This window comes from Ursus americanus, chromosome 26 (assembly GCF_024610735.1).
Source record: "Ursus americanus isolate L20-20 chromosome 26, mUrsAme1.1.p, whole genome shotgun sequence".
Classification (NCBI taxonomy): Eukaryota; Metazoa; Chordata; class Mammalia; order Carnivora; family Ursidae; genus Ursus; species Ursus americanus.
Window position 1 is genome coordinate 25,346,762 of NC_142152.1, and position 16,829 is coordinate 25,363,590.

Sequence of the window (16,829 nt, forward strand, 5' to 3'; positions counted from 1 at the left end):
CAGCATTATTTACAATAGCTGAGATAGGGAAGCAACCTAAGTGTCTACAGATAGATGAAGGGATCAGGAAGATGTGACACACACACATATTCTTATACATACACACACTATGGAATATTATGCAGCCACAAAGAGACGACATCATGTCATTTGCAATACCGTGGATGGACCTAGAGGGTATTATGGTAAATGTAATAAGTAGGTTGAGAAAGACAAACACCATATGATTTCACTCATATATGGAATCCAAAAAACAAATGAAGAAACAAAAACAATCAGACCTATAAACCTATAAATACAGGAAACAAACTGATAGTTGCTAGAGGGAAAGGGGTGGGGGGATGGGCAACATGAAAGAAGGGGTATGAGAGACACAGGCTTCCAGTAATGGAATGAATAAATCACAAGAATAAAAAACACAGTAGAGGAACTATATAGTTAATGGTATTGTAGTAGCGTTGTATGGGGATGGATGGTAGCTACAGTTGTGGTGAGCTTAGCATAAGGCATAAAGAAGTTGAATCACTATGTTGTGCACCTGAAACTAATGCAACATTGTGTGTCAACTGCACTCAAATAGAAATTCAAAAGAACAACAGCTCATCTCTGGTGTGATGAGAGGTGGAAAAGGTTCTTTTGGTTCAGGAGCTTAAAAGAGAAGGAGAAGCATCCAGAAGTTACTGTAAGGGAGAACGTATAGGAGGGGCAAGGGAAAAAGAGGGTCTCCATCCTGACTTTGAGTCAAGCAGAGTTTTTATACTGTGGAAGTGCCAGAGGTGGGGACCAGACAAGGACCGTCTGCAGGGGCACTGGGACAGTGTCCATACCCTTACTGTGACCAGGACAGGGGACTCATCAGGACTGCCTGTCCCTCTGCCACAATGGAAGTCTCACCCATGTGTGCCCCCATATCGTGACTCACTATTCTTCTGGCTGCCACGTGAGGCGACACCCCAGCAAAGACCCGTTTGAGCCTCAGTGACGGGAACTGCCACTTCTCCAAGGCTGACTCTGTAAGTTCAGCAGGGGGCTTGTGATAAGGGCAAAGAAACAGAGCTGGGGGCTCCCACACAGCATTATATACACTTGGGTATGTGTGTGCTGGGGATAAGAAGAGCGGGCACTCGGACTGAGTCTGTATCGAGCCTACCTTCCTGTGTTAACTTTGCTAGGCTATAATATAGCTTCCAGAAGAAATTCAAAAGGTCTGTTGGTGTCAGGGGTACCATCAGCTGGTCTGAGATCACCCATAGAAAGGTTAAGGGCAAGTTCCACTAGGTGAAAAGATCTCTATAAATGAGCCCCTTTCACCTATATTGCCCAAAGCTCATTACTTTTTATATGGACTTTCCAGCAATGACAATAACAAAATACCCAACAGCCTCTGTACGCAGTAAGCCACTTCTTTTCAATTGAATTAGGACTTGGTAATTTGATTTCATTTCAGTACTTATCCAGCTCCCATTTAGTTACCAAGATCAAAGGAGACATTCTACTTTTTTTTTTTTTTTTTTTTTTGAGAGAGAGAGCGAGCACGCACGAGTGCCTGTGTGCATGCACAGGGTAAGGGTGTGGGGGGGGGGATAATCTTAAGCAGGCTCCACGCTCAGTGTGAAGCCTGACACAGGGCTCAACCTCAGGACCCTGAGATCATGACCTGAGCCGAAACCAAGAGTCGGAGGCTTAACCTACCGAGCCATGAAGGCAGCCCAGGAGATGTTCTTATACAGACTGATGGTAGATGAAATGTATAAACTGTAAACGTATCAAGTTAAGATGCTTTCTTAGAAAAACAGGAGAGCAACTAATTTCTAGCATGACATAGATTTATTCTTGCAGGTAGACATCTATTTTTATTTCTGAACATCTCAAATTTTTCAGAAGCCCTCATGAGGTAGATAATCTGCAGGCAAACAGTGAAATGCTATTTCCAGACGGTTCACCCACTCGGTACTTTCCTGACTTGCTACAACATCTACACTGTCGGGCATATATACACCATGTCTCCTGGGTGGGCCCAAGGCTCGTAAAAGAAAGGCTAGTTTAAAAGTGGTTTGTGCTAATGATGGATTGAATTCCTGGCTTCATGCTGCTCTCTACTGCCTGTTTTGTGCCATGTGGAAAACAGAGGGTAAAGCTTGGGCCCTGGAGTCAGATCGAGCTGGATCTGCGATTAGAAAACTATGAGCTCTTGGGCACCCTACTTCGCCCTCTCTAAACCTCAGGATTTCTCAACTCTCAAGGCAAATAATAACAGTTCCCACTTCATAGAGTTGTGAGAGTAAATGAGATCATTAATGGACACCGAATTTAACTGCCCCACACCTCAATAAATGTTAGCTATCACAATAAAAAATATGTAAACATTATTTCAGAGTTCTCAAGGAAGCAAAAAAGAGAGAGGGAAGAAAGAGAGGAGAGAGAATGCCTTTGAAGTTGTATTATTAATCTGATGGAGATTGAAGGACAGATTGAAGAGGGAAAGGAGGAAGAGAAATGGGAGGAAGGAAAAGAGGGATGGAGAAGGAGAGACGGATGACTCAGCTTATGATTCCATGAGTCCAAATCTGCCCATAATTATCGCATAGGTAAATCCCCAAAGGCTTGGGGATTACAAGAGATACGAGGGTCTGCATTCACAAAGCCCTTGTGGCTACAACAAAGCAGCCCTAGTCTATCACGTAAGAGAAGTGTTAAGTCTTGAGTATACACTCTGGTCAAGACAGAACATCCAACTTCCTATTACCCTCTGGTACTAAGAATTGCTTGGGGAATTGTTGGGGTTGGGCAGGTCTAAGATGTCCAGACAAGTAGTCCCCAACGTGGTGGAATGCACCCAAGGAGGTACACAGAATGATTCACTGGGGTATGGGAAGAAAATATCAGAACTTCTAATTTTGTTCACTTTTTAACTCAGCCTTTAAACACTTCTAATTTTTGTTTACATGCTATAAAACATTTACTAAAATACCTAGTATGTTCATAATTTATAAATAAGTTCATAATAATTTACACACACACACACACACACACAATTAGAGGCTCATGATGAAGTCTCTGGAGAAACATGACCAAACATTCAGAGAAAACTGGTATAGTACATTAGGCATGTTTCAAATACTTAGCATGACTTCACGTATACAAAGGTATCACCTCTTTTCTGTCCTTTGTAAGAGTGGGCTATTGTAACCAGAAAAATGGTCTTGGTTGTCAGTCCAAAGGGAGAAGTATTTTGCCAAATAAGAAGAATCTATTATTCCCTCAAACTCTCCTATTATTTGGGCAATAATTCAATCCTAAATGCCCCAGCTCCCTGTGGTCATGCTAATAACCTATCTCAGGTTTTCCGTGTTGCCTAGAACTTAGCTAATATGCTTTCATCACCACTCCTCCTTGCTTTCTACAGAGTTTTAAGAACAGTCTTCCAATTCTGCAGAAATTATGAAATTAACCTAAATAACTGTCAGAGTTGCTGCCAGAGCCAAAGACTGTGTGACCTCAGCATCAAACTACCACTCTTATCTTCCTTTCTGGTTTATCCTCTTGGTGACCAGGGAAGACACAGCAATGACAGGAAGAAGGGATGTCTGTGAGCCTGGGAGATCCTGACCCATGCCAGGATCATCATTAGCACAGCAAGTGTCTTTATTTTATTTTTTTAAAGATGAATTTATTATTTATTTTAGAGAAGTGAGAGAGCACGAGTGGCAAGGGCAGAGGGAGAGGAGGAGAGAAGCTCAGACTCCATGCTGAGCGCAGAGCCTGACACGGGGCTCCATCTCACAACCCTGAGATCGGGACCCAAGCGGAAACGGAGAGTCAGGCGCTTAACCAACTGTGCCACCCAGGCACCTCTCAGCAAGTGTCTTTAAATTAAATGTTTTAAATGTCCTGTTGTTCAAGTAACAGGTTGAGACTCTTACTTTTGCTTTCAATAAAGTTTTAGAGGAAAATTCAACCCACAGAATTCAGAGCAGAAGGACAAAGTCAATAGAGTGAACAGTACAGATGGAAGAAATTGCGTACTGCCTCTCCTGCACCCTCCCCGCGACTTTGGGCAACCACCTCACAACCGAACCTGCCCCCCTCTCATTCAAGGCTTCAGCCATCAAGGTGCCCCACCCCTGATGCATACGACCCAAGCAAAGTCAGGTGCTTGTTGGAAATCTCGGATAGTCTGACGCCAGCACAGGAAGAAAGCGGGAGCTGAGGTAGTCAGATGGAGGCACACTCAAGAGCCTGCACATTAGTTCGTGCTGATTGAGGCTTTAAGTTGCCAAGGTTCCTGACCAGCTGTGGGAGAAAGCCAAAGTGGCCTCGGAGTCTTCCTTCCTCTGTCCATGCTCTTGGGCAGTCCCTTCCCACACGGACTCCGAGCTGGAGCACGGGATTTACTTCAGTCAGGAGCAAAGAGATCACAAGCAGAAACCTGAAAGGAGCGTGTGTGCTGGGGCTTGCCCTCTTTTGTTGTGCTTGGAACCCCAAGACCATGATGAAGTGAGCGTGCAGGGGGATAAATGACCATGTGGAGGAGAAGCAAGGCACCCTAGCCAACCAGGCACCTGACTGCAGACCCATGAGTGAGCCCCTATGGCAATCAGCTTAGCCTAGCACCGTCCGGGAACCGCTCAAGCTTGCCCAGACTGTGGATATGCAGAACCTTGAGCTAAACAAATGATTGTTGGGGGTGGGGGAGGGTACTAATTTTCAGCGTGGTTTTTATGTAACACAGTACAAGCTGACATACCAACTTCCTGAAGCTTGAATTCTCAGCTTTTCTTCTGATTCTGTAAACTATTATATCCTTAGAATAAATTCCTTTTACTGTAAGTTAGTAAAGTTGGCTTCTGTTGCTTGCAATCCAAATTATTTAGTAGCCAGGCAGGAGACAGAGGACAAGATCTTTGTAGGAACCATGGGCAGATATAAATTTCTAGAACCTTCCAAACGTGTCTGGCTTTGAGCCAAACTATTTCGTTGCTCCTCTCCACTCTCCCTCATTCTTTTCACAAGGAACTAGAACAGTATTTTTATTGCTTAAACAATACAAGACACATACTTCAAACTCTGGTAAGGTTGGAGGGGAGGCATTTTAAGGCTCTTCTCTGAAGAATCATCATCTTTGGTCTGGGTCACCCTAGGCAAAAACAGGTGAGATATGGATTGGTTCTGACTGCACTGCCAAGCGGTAAATGGGCTGTGGCTCTAGGCTGGTTCATATCCTGGCTACTCCATCTACTCACACTGTGACCTTAGGCAAGTTACTTAAATGTACTAGGGCTTTAGTTTCTTCAACTGTAAAATGGAGATAACGGTAATACTTACTCTTTTAAAAAATTTATTTATTTATTCATTTATTTGACAGAGAGAGAGAGAGCACAAGCAGGGGGAGTGGCAGGCAAGGGGAGAAGCAGACTCCCTGCTGAGCAGAGTGCCCAATGCAGGGCTTGCTCGCAGGACCCTGGAATCATGACCTGAGCTGAAGGCAGACCCTTAACCAACTGAGCCACCCAGATGCCCCAATATTAACCTCTTAAGTTGTGGTGAGGACTGAGTTAATACCTGTAAAGCTTACACAGCAAACATTTTATAATATTTGGTGTTATAATGATTATTCCTTAGAGTCTAGGTACCCTTGGGGAACAACTTGGAAAGAGACATCTGGCACTGTGGGAGCTCCCATAAAGCCACGAAACAGGTTTTATTTCTAGTCAGGGCTCTGCCACAACCTTGCTACAGTCGTGGGCAAGTCTCTCTGTGCCATTTCCCCACCTGTAACATGGGATAATCATAATCCCTGTTCTAGTTTGGAAGCAAATATGAAATAACACATACGTAGGAATGTTTCTAAACATTGAACAGTGCTTAAGTGCTGTTTGGTAAGGTCTATTATTACTATGCAGAGAATGAGGTATTTCCAGGTTCCAGATAAGTCCTATAATTTCTCATGCTGTTTGAGTAGGTCCTGGCTGGGTAGTTATTGCATTTGAGATAGTGAGAGAGAGAGAGAGAGAGAGAAAGAAATGCAAAAAGCAATCTTAGAATAAAGATTTATTTACAGATATATTAAACCAAAACCTGTGTGTTGTGAGGCTTGGTTATGTATCAGATCAAAGAGGTCATAGCCTTTTCAAAAGTCTCCCAGAGACCATTAGTGTTTCTGAGAAAGTAAATGAAATCAAGTAACCAGAGAGCAGGGGAAAGTGGAGGGCCAAGAACACACTCACACCTTGCTACATCCTGAGCTGCCAGATGCCACTTAACTGACTTGTTCCCCAACTGTCCGTAGGACCAGGGTTGAGTGTCCTTTGCCTCCGCGGGGGTAACTCGGGATTTAGCAAGGCCCACCGAATCGAATGCACTCATCTGTGAATTCATTTTAAAGCACACTGCTTTTTATAATTGTTCCAGCCACCAAGTTCTAAACTAAGTAACACTTGGCTTCTGTAATATAAAGATGAACTTTTTTGATAATTTTAAGGAACAAGTCATATTTTAGAAAATTTGGATGGTGCAGAAACACATAAAATTAAAAGCACCTGGGGCACCTGGGTGGCTCAGTCGGTGAAGCATCTGCCTCTGGATTGCAGCTCAGGTCACGATCTCAGAGTCGTGAGATCGAGCCCCAGCTCCGGCTCCGTAAAGGGTGTGGAGACTGCTTAAGATGAAATAAGAGCACCCAAGTCTTGCTGCCGCCTGAGATTACTGATGTCGTATGACAGTGTTTCCTTCACGCCGTCTCACTAGGCACATCTGCATTCATGAACACGCACCTAACTACAAAGCAGGGATTCTTCTGCATATGCAGTTTTAGAGCCCACATTTTCTTTTGCTTAATATTCGCAGATGAGAGTTTTCACGGGACAGCGTTCAAGACCAGCAGTGTGCAGGACAGTAAGTGGCAGCAACTGTTGGCAGTGTCCGAGCAAGCTGTTCGTATGAGCATTACGTACGCTAAGGGAGTCTGGAGGCCAGTTGGTATTAATTCCAGTACAAATATGCAATGTCTGGCTGCCTTGGTAGGGACGTGCAGGATATGTGAAAAGTAGTAAGGAACTGTGATCGTGGATAAAGGGTGATCAATGCTGATCATTTGTTTCACGAAGTAAATGTGAGGCGACTGACATTTAGTCAGGGACTTCAGTAGACAGCAAAGAGGTAATGGGATCAGGATTTCTATTTTCAAATCGAAAGCTTGCCTGGCTGTGACAGGCTGAAATGTTGACAAACACGCTGCCTTCCACTCTTTAAAAATAGTAACCTTTGTTTCCCACACGGAGGGCATTTCCTAAGGTCAGACTGAGCCTCTTCTGCAGCTGGACACACAGCCGATCGGTGTGTAGCCACTCATTGCCCCTTCTTTGCATAAATGAGAGAAGTCGAGCGAAGGACATAAAGCTGGAACCATCTGCCCACTTCAAAGCATGAACCTCAGTGACGTTAGAGGGCAAGTTGCACAACATAAAACAGAGGTTTGCTTCCTCAAAGACTTTTCAAGAGCATGCACTGCATAGCGTAGAGTTTCTATCCTATCTCCAAGAGCAGACGGGGGCAAATACACTAGTCAGCATTCGATAAAGGCTGTTAGCAAATAAAGAATAAACAGTCCCAAAAATATTTAGAGAGGAGGAATGTAACTATTCTGTCTAAAACCTTAAGATTTCTGGTGAAGATTAAGGGGGTAAGGCGTGTGTGAGTGAAGAGAAGCACAAACTGAATCAGGGCAACATTGAGCCAAGGAAAGAGATCTTTATGGTGTTCATTTTTCTGCAAAGTATTGAATCTGGGATTGGATTGTCTAAACCCCCATAGCCCCTGGTGACTTCTGGAGTGTGTCTGTAGTTCTGTGGTGAGCTGGGGAGTAGACTTGAGGTTTTAGGGCAGGAGAGGGAGCTGGAAGGAGAGAGGGATAATAACCCGCCATGCCTCCACGTTCAAGACAACAGCAGTGGCTCGGCTGACGCTCACCAGTCATGTACCAGATGCCAGGTGCTCCGCCCGACTGCACTGGAACTCTCGATTTGATCCTGGAACACTGATATAGGGTAGGTCCTACATTGGGGACATCGAGGCACGGAGGTTAGATGACTTGACCAAAGTCACAGACTAGCAAGTGGTAGATCTAGGGTCTGAACCCAGGAAACGGGAGCTCTCCACCCTCAGCTTGACCACTCTGGGGTACCGCAGCGCTGACCGCTGCTCAATGTCTGTGGAACTACCTAATCTCCAGCAAGTGACTCCATTTCCAAAGTCTCAGTTTCTTCACTTTAAAAAAGCATAATAAGGGGCGCCTGGGTGGCACAGAGGTTAAGTGTCTGCCTTCGGCTCAGAGCGTGATCCCGGCGATCTGGGATCGAGCCCCACATCAGGCTCTTCCGCTATGAGCCTGCTTCTTCCTCTCCCACTCCCCCTGCTTGTGTTCCCTCTCTCGCTGGCTGTCTCTATCTCTGTCGAATAAATAAATAAAATCTTTAAAAAAAATAAAAATAAAAAATAAAAAAGCATAATAAAAATCATCTGCCCACCACAACATGGCTGTGACAACCAAAAGAGACATGGGAATGCATGGGAATGCCACTTGTACCATAGGGCATGCTTTCCGTCTTAAATTACTTTCATTATTACTGATGAAAGAGAAAGAAAGAGGGCACTATTTCTTCATTCTGAGGTTTGTTCTTTGTTTTGTATGAACATTTTAATTTTAATAATCAACATCAGGCAATGGAAGTAACTGATATTCACATTAAGCACTGAGGAAAAGCAGAAAACATTCCCTCTCTCAGGAATCGGTGATTAGAAAGAAAAACAAAAACTGATTATTTTGACAAGGCAGTGACTTGGAATGGCTCTCTGGGGGGCTCTGTAGCCCCCGTGATAAAGCCTGCTCTCACTGCTGGCAGGCATTGGACCCTCCCTTTCTGGAAGTGGAAATGAACTCTCAAGGATTTGTGGCTCTCCAGATAATGACTTCCTGTTCCACAAAAACAAAGCATAGCAGGGGGAAATCACAGCCTATCTCTGGTCCCTATTCCACATGTTAGGGTTATTCTCAGTCCAGTCCAAAAAGAGGCTTCTCCAGCTCCGGGCCTCTAAATCCTCAACTGTTAATTGGATGGACAAAACTGCCAGAATTTAAAGCCAAGGTTAGATAGAGTTACCTTTGAGCAAACTCACCCTGGACTCAGATCAATCTGCTGGGAGTCATTAAACTCCTGAGCAGGGCCGAAGTCTTTGATCCATATACTTCTATCACAGTACGGCACAGGCACGATCTCTTTGTGTTTATTTTCCCACTCTGACCACTACATAACAGGCTTTTGAAGTGAATTATGCTGGGAACTTCATCTAGGAAGCTGGGAAAGTTGGGAAAAAGGAAAAAAAGAACATCTGAAGAAATTAAGTGACAGAAGGTCAAGAAAGAAGAGTTTAGTCATCTACTATTAAATGAATTCTTTTTTCAGTCAATCTATACACATCCAAGTTTTATTACAAAGTATGATGGGCAGAAAATACAGTACTTCTTATACAGGAGGCGGAAACAGAAGGAAAGGGTGAAAATTAGGTTTAATGTACTCAGGAAGCAAGAAAGAAAGTCATAGATGTAACACTCCACTTTCGGGTGCCTTTGAAGTTGCCTTCAATGGAGGTTTGCCATTGTGGTTTCACAGCACAGTGTTAACATTTTATTACGAGCCCTGTGTACAATCAGTCCTGTGATAATAATACTTTAAAAAGAAAAAATGGTGGGGCGCCCGGGTGGCATAGCGGTTAAGCGTCTGCCTTCAGCTCAGGGCGTGATCCCGGCGTTATGGGATCGAGCCCCACATCAGGCTCCTCCGCTATGAGCCTTCTTCTTCCTCTCCCACTCCCCCTGCTTGTGTTCCCTCTCTCGCTGGCTGTCTCTATCTCTGTCGAATAAATAAATAAAATCTTTTAAAAAAAGAAAAAGAAAAAAAGAAAAAAAATGGTGATTGTACATTTCTGCAAGGGGAAAGCTTCCTCTCCACTGACCATGGAATGTCACAAAACCTAGAGGATAGAGGAGAAGTTAAAAAGTTTTCAGAAGGAACTGATAGGAATGGGTCTAAAGTCTACCAATCTGTAATCTTATTAATTACACAGAAGGTTAAAAAACTTTCTTTTTAACACAAGCAATCCACGGTCACTGAAGAAAATGTAGAAGATACAGGCAAGGGGGGCAGCCCAAGTCCCATGTTTACCACCATGATAAGAGACATCTGTGCTATTATAAAGGTTGATGAAGGAGAAACTGAAAATAACAACAGCCAAAAGTGTCCACAAATTAACTGTGGGACTCAGGTGGGGCTCATGGGACACAAAACTGTGCATGGCACTAGGATCTGGTGGTCACTTTGAAAAACGAGCCTGGACTTTTGTCCTCTTCCGCAACTCCTCTGAATATCTGTGGAATATTACAGAAGTTATTCACACACGCGTAGAATAATGTGTTGTACAAGAATACCTTGTGAGACCATCACAATAAATGAAGAAAAAGTAAAATTAAACACCCATTAGTAATAAAAACTCTCAGCATACTAGAAATGGAGGACAATTTCCTCGATCTGGTAAAGGGCATGTATATAAACATAAAAAAAACTCAGCTAACATCATAATGGTGAAATATTGAATGTTTTCCCCCGATCTCACTGCATGCATGACAACACGGTAAGGGAATGAAAAGCAAAAGAAAGAGATAAAACTGTCTTCATGGGTGGCATGATTGCATACTCAGCAAATCCAAAAATATCAACAAAATCATAGAAGCAATGAGTGAATGCAGCAAGGTGGCAGGATACAAAGTCATTACTTAAAAAAAAAAAAAACTAATTATATATCTAAATACTAGTAACAGGGGCAGCACCTGGGTGGCTCAGTCAGGTAAGAGTCTGCCTTCAGCTCAGGCCGTGATCCCAGGGTCCTACGAATGAGCCCCATGTCAGGCTCCTTGCTCAGCAGGGAGCCTGCTTCTCCCTCTCCCTTTGCAACTCTCCCTGCTTGTGCTCTTTTGCTCACTCTCTTACGCTCTCTCTCTCAAGTAAATACATAAATCTTTAAAAATAAATAAATACTAGTAACAAATAACTGGAAAATGAGATTTTAAAAATTACAATGTCATAAAAATTTCAAATATACAGAGTAAATTTAATGAAAGATATGTAAGACCTCTGTGCTTGAAAACCACAGAACATTAATGAGAGAAATTAAAGAAGGCCTAAACAGTGGAGAGATTTCATGTTAATGGATTTGAAAACTCAAAATGTTAAGATGAAAAAGTTTCTGAAATTGAATTATAGAGTCAAAGCGATTCCAAAAAAATCCCTGGACTTTTTTCCCCCCTTTGGTAGAAACTGATAACTGTCACTTTTTATCAAAGTCTGTCAATAGCCAAGATCATCTTCAAGAAGAAAAATGTTGGAGGGCTTATATTAACTAAATTTTAAGATTTACTATTAAGACTCAGTAATTAAGATAGGATAATAGGAAAGACAAATAAGTTAATAGAAGAGACTAAAGAGTCTAGAAGTAAACCCATATACATATATACTCATTTGGGTTTTGACAAAGGTGCCGTAGAATTCAGTGAGGGAGGAAAGTTCTTTTCAATAAAATGTGCTGGAGCTACTAGACATACATATGGAAAAAAACAGACCTTATCCTTTTCCTCTCTATATATACCGAAATTAAAATAAGAAAGATCATAGATCTGAGAGCCAAACTTGTAACACTTCTACAAGAAAACATAAAAAAACATTTCATGACCTGCAGGATGCAGTGATTTCTCAGGACACAAAAAGCACTACCATGAAAGAAAAAAACTCAATAAATTGCATCATATCAATTTATTTACCGAGATATCACTTAAAAAGTTAAAAGGCAAGCTACCAAGAAAAGACATAGCCAGAATACATAAAGAATTCCCACAAATCAATAATAAAAAGAAGAATAACCAATAAAAAAACAGACCCTTCATAAAAGAAGCTCTATGAATGGCCATAGAGCACATGATAAGGTGCTCAACACCACCAGACACAAAGGAAGTGCAAACTGAACTACAGGGAGATACGACACATGCACTAGGAAGGCCAAAGTTGGAAAGCATGATAATATCACGTTATAGGCTAGAGAACAACAAGATCTCTCTTTGATTGCTGGTAAGAGTATGAAGTGGTAAAATCACTTTGAAAAATGGTTTAGCAGCCTCGAATAAATTTACACATTCACCTAACTTATGACCCAGCAATTCCACTACCATGTTTACATGCGAGAGAAGTGAAAAATATGTCCACAAATAGAGTTGTTCAAGAATGTTCATAGCAGCTTAATTCATTACAGTAAAAAACTGGAAACACCCCAAGTGTCCATCAATAAGAGAATGGACAAGCCAACTGTATCATATTCATACAACAGAGTCCTACTGTAGCGATACACCTAAGTGAACTGTTTAGACATACAGCAACATGACAAATCTTAAAACCACTACCTGAACCTCAGAAGTTACAATCACACCATCACTTACCCTGGTTCCATTGATTCATTTAATCTCATATGAGTCCTATAAAGTAGATACTATTATCCATCAGTTTTAACAATGAAAAAGATTCACAGAGGGAAAATAATAGCCAAGATCCTATTTACTCATTCATTAGTTCATTCAATGTGTACGGAGCATATACTGTTCGCTAACAGGTGGTGTGTCACAGGCTGAGGACAAAATGTTAGCGAAACCAGACACAAGACTTAAATCCTGTCCTTCCACTATGTACCACCACCAGGTACGGCGACAGGCCCTACATAAAAAAAAAAATGAGTAAGACACTAACACTGCTATACAATTACGATACAATACAAAGTGCTCTTATAGGTATATGCAAAGTGCTGTGTGAACCCCAAAAGGGAAATGACTGATAATTCTGCCTGAGTTGGTTGAAGCCAAACTGGCAAAGGGGCTGACATTCCCATTGGTAATATAACAGCAGACAGAGTGCTTTCAGGCGTTGGGAAAGAGTAGAAAGAGTTCAAGATTTGGAACTAAGTCCTCCTGGTGGGGATGCTGGCTCATGTGAGTAACCATCCAGCAACTTGAGGGATGGTTGTGGGAACTGGAAATAATACCTAAACATCTAACCACATGCAGAAGAAACTCAATTTATAGCAGCTTTTAGTTTTTGAACAACTAACTGGTGTTAGTCATACTGCCAACAGACATCTCCTATTGCAGGTGGTGCGTCAGTCTCCAGAAAGGCTTACCTCTCAAAACAAGGATGTGATTACCTTTTAAGGCTGAAAAGCTTAAGACTAGACCCTCGACCCACACAGTGATTTGCTGGCTTTTGATCTCCCCCTCACTTGAACATGACTTGTGCCCAATATACGCCATGAGATTGTGTTACGCGGAGTTGGCTCTCTCGGTTTAAGTGGCTTATACAGGGTTAGAGGCCAGGACCCCAAAACACTTGGACTAGTGGGAACAGCAGCCACCCTGCATTGTGCCTTTTCGTACAAAACCACTCAGAACACGCGCTTGATCGCTGCCTCCTGTGCGCCCAGCTCATAGCAATGCTCCCTCTGACCGGCATCACGCAGCCCTATCCGTCTACGGACTCCTACAACAGATGCTAGTGCTAAGTATTAAATTAATCTGAGACAGACAGCCTAGGAAGGGAGGGCCAAAGTGGCAGAATTTTCTCAATACACAGAGGCTCTTCCTGTGGCGCCTGCATCCAAGATTTTAATCTAGATAATGAAATAGGTTCGGTGTCCCTTCTGATGACCCAGCAGGTTAGTGGTGCTGAATATCAAGGCATTTACAAAACAAGAGGTCAGAAGTTGTTTGCGAGGCTGAGTGGCTCTTTATTGACATTTCCAGCCCAGTTAGAATAATTACAGCGAGAGTGGCCCTGGCACCAACCTCTCCTAACCACACAGGTTTCTATGTGCACCGTTGACTGATGAACTGACGCAGAAGGGCGTTTACATTATTTAATCATCAGAGCAAACACTGCAAACAGCTCTGCAAGGAGCACGGTACAGGGGAGAGAGCAGGCTTGCACTGGACCACAAATGGGCTGTGGGTAACATCAGGCAAACGGTTTCCGTTCTCCAAGCCTCAGGTCCCTCACCTATAAAATGGGATAATGATGCCCTGCAGGATGTTGTGAGCGTTACAGAGAATGTAGGCAAGTGCCTGGCATAATGCCTTGCATGTACCAGACACCTAATAAATGGTTGCTTCTGTTATCATAATTAATGGAAGGCATGGCCATCGAGAGTTTTGGGGGAGCCAAGAAGAAGATATATGCTACGAGTTGATTGCTTTTGTTGGCTAAGGGCCATGTTAAATGGCTCGTAGCCTGCTTAGGTGGAGTGGAGTTCAGGGAAGGGTTGGTGTGGGATGGGGAGGGGGTGGGTGAGTGGAGGATAATAGGAGAGACAAAGAGGGGAGAGGAGGGGGAAAATAAAGAGCTTTCGGGAGAAGCACATATATCTTGTTACTAGACTAGAAGGTATTTGAAGGCAAAGCCCAGGTCTTATTTTATGTACTTTTTACCCTGCTCATTATTACAAGCTCTGCTCATTATTACAAGCTCTCTCAGCATCGAACATAATACCTGACACCCAGCAGACACTGGGTAACTGTTTACTGATCCACACTGGATCGGCACCGACTCGCACTCGCAGGTGTGGCTCTGACTAAACAGGAAAAGGAAACGGACAGTGGCGGTGTGGGACAATGGTCGAGCAGTGGTTCTGATAAGCAGAAGTGCCCTTCGTCCCAGCCGCTGAGTCACCGCGCCATCACACTGACAAATTGTGACAGGTTCCATTCACAACACCAATAATGATATGAGGTCATTCCCTTGACAAAGCAATAAGCCCCAGATAAAGGCTCCAAATCTTTTTTTTTTTTTAAAGATTTTATTTATTTATTTGACAGAGAGAGACAGCCAGCGAGAGAGGGAACACAAGCAGGGGGAGTGGGAGAGGAAGAAGCAGGCTCATAGCGGAGGAGCCTGATGTGGGGCTCGATCCCATAACGCCAGGATCACGCCCTGAGCCAAAGGCAGACGCTTAACCGCTTTGCCACCCAGGCGCCCCAAGGCTCCAAATCTTAACACGGGAAAGGTCTGTCTCAGTCTGTCACCTTCTACAGTTAGCACATCAGGTATGTGAACTATTTTACTGTCCCGTCCTGGACTAGGCATTCTACATATTCTTTGTTCATTAATCCTCGTGACAGGGCTATGTAAGGTATTAAGTATAGTTTATCGGTGAAGAAAATGGAATTCACAGAGGTGAAGTAACTTGCCTAAGGTCAAATATATCAACCAGGCTTCAAAATCATAGACAGAAGGACGTATATATCAAAAGTTTTCACACACCGAGTACATCCATGTAACCAGTACCAGAGGAAGAAATAAATCCCCTTGTATCATTTCTTGTCATGCCCCCTCCAAGGGCAGCCCCTCTTCTCACCTCTCTCAACTCTATGAGTTTTGCCCGGAACACTCCAACCTACAGTCATTTCCCCTTCCACTGAATTCTTAAGTTTTTCTCCTCTGTAATTTCCCGATACCTTCTTGGAGTGTCAGTTATTTGTTCTGTTACATACCTTGTCTTTCTAATTATGACTGTTAGAAGCACCTTGAGGCCCGGTTTTATACTTCTTTACATCCCCTAGCACGCCTAGTATGGAGAACTTACTTCACAGTATAATGTCCCTAACAGTTACTTTCTGCTCTCTGTGTATCTGGCACTGTTATAAGCACCTTTCTTGGATTATCTCATTTAATCCTTCCAACAACCCAGTGAGGTAGGTACTGCTGTTTTCTCCCTTCAAGTAACCTGCCCAAGGTCATACAGCTAGGGAGGGATAGTCGGGATTCAACTGAAGCATTGTCACTCCAGAGAATGCATGAATTGGAGGGCTTTCATTATTCTGTTCTCTTTTCATAAAATTTTTATTCAAGTGTAAAACACACACAGAAAAAAGACAACATAAATCACATATTTAAAGTTCAACACAGTTTGCATAGGGGGAGAAAGCGACTATGGGGACAACAAGTCTTCAACTAAGCACTGGGATTCAGCTCCTTCATTTCCAACACGGAAGAAACTTACATCAATTCCCTGGACCCTGAAAAGCTATTATAACACCCCTCTGATAAAAACACTGGCTCAGGGTCTGCAGGCTTCCTTATCATTTTATCAAGGGCAGAAAGAATCATCCTGATGTCACAAACAAATTGGCTACTCTGTCCCTTCGATGTTCCCAACCAGGTTCCTTGGGCCAAAAATCAGTCATCATATCTCAAGCTGTGATGATAAAAGTTGTATTGAGCAGGATGTTGTCAACCAAACCAGGAACCTTGGACAAGAGTTCTGGCTGACAGCACATGGCAGTATCCTTCTTTGTGATGAAGACTGGGATAAAGCTCTGTGGGAACAGATCAGCACCCCATTTGTCTGGGGCACAGCCAACTACTGTGGCAACAACAGCCCTGCAAGCAACACAGTTATGGCACGTAACAGTAACCTGGCGTCAGGCATGCGTGTTCCCACGTCTCTGCTGTATGTTCTGACATGGAAAACCAACAGAAATGCCCAGTAACGGAATATCTTTCTCATCAAATGCCAGACCCTAGAAGACTCTTGCTTCTTCCTGCTACCAGTGAGTTCTTCATTTTTTTCCTCCTAATTTAATTATAGAAAAATAAACTGTGACTTTTTTTTTAAAGATTTTATTTATTTACTTGAGAGAGAGAGAGAGAGCATGCACACAAGCAGGGAGGAAAGGGAGAAGCAGGCTT

At 43.1% G+C, this 16,829-nt stretch overlaps 1 protein-coding gene and 1 pseudogene across 5 annotated transcripts in view; one reads left to right on the forward strand and one right to left on the reverse strand.

The window, feature by feature from the left end:
- Nucleotides 1-16,829, reverse strand: part of STON2 (stonin 2) — a 146,324-nt gene that overhangs the window by 22,365 nt on the left and 107,130 nt on the right. The gene's annotated exons all lie outside the window — the stretch shown is intronic.
- LOC123798848 (gametocyte-specific factor 1 pseudogene) lies at nt 5,193-16,651 on the forward strand (annotated as a pseudogene).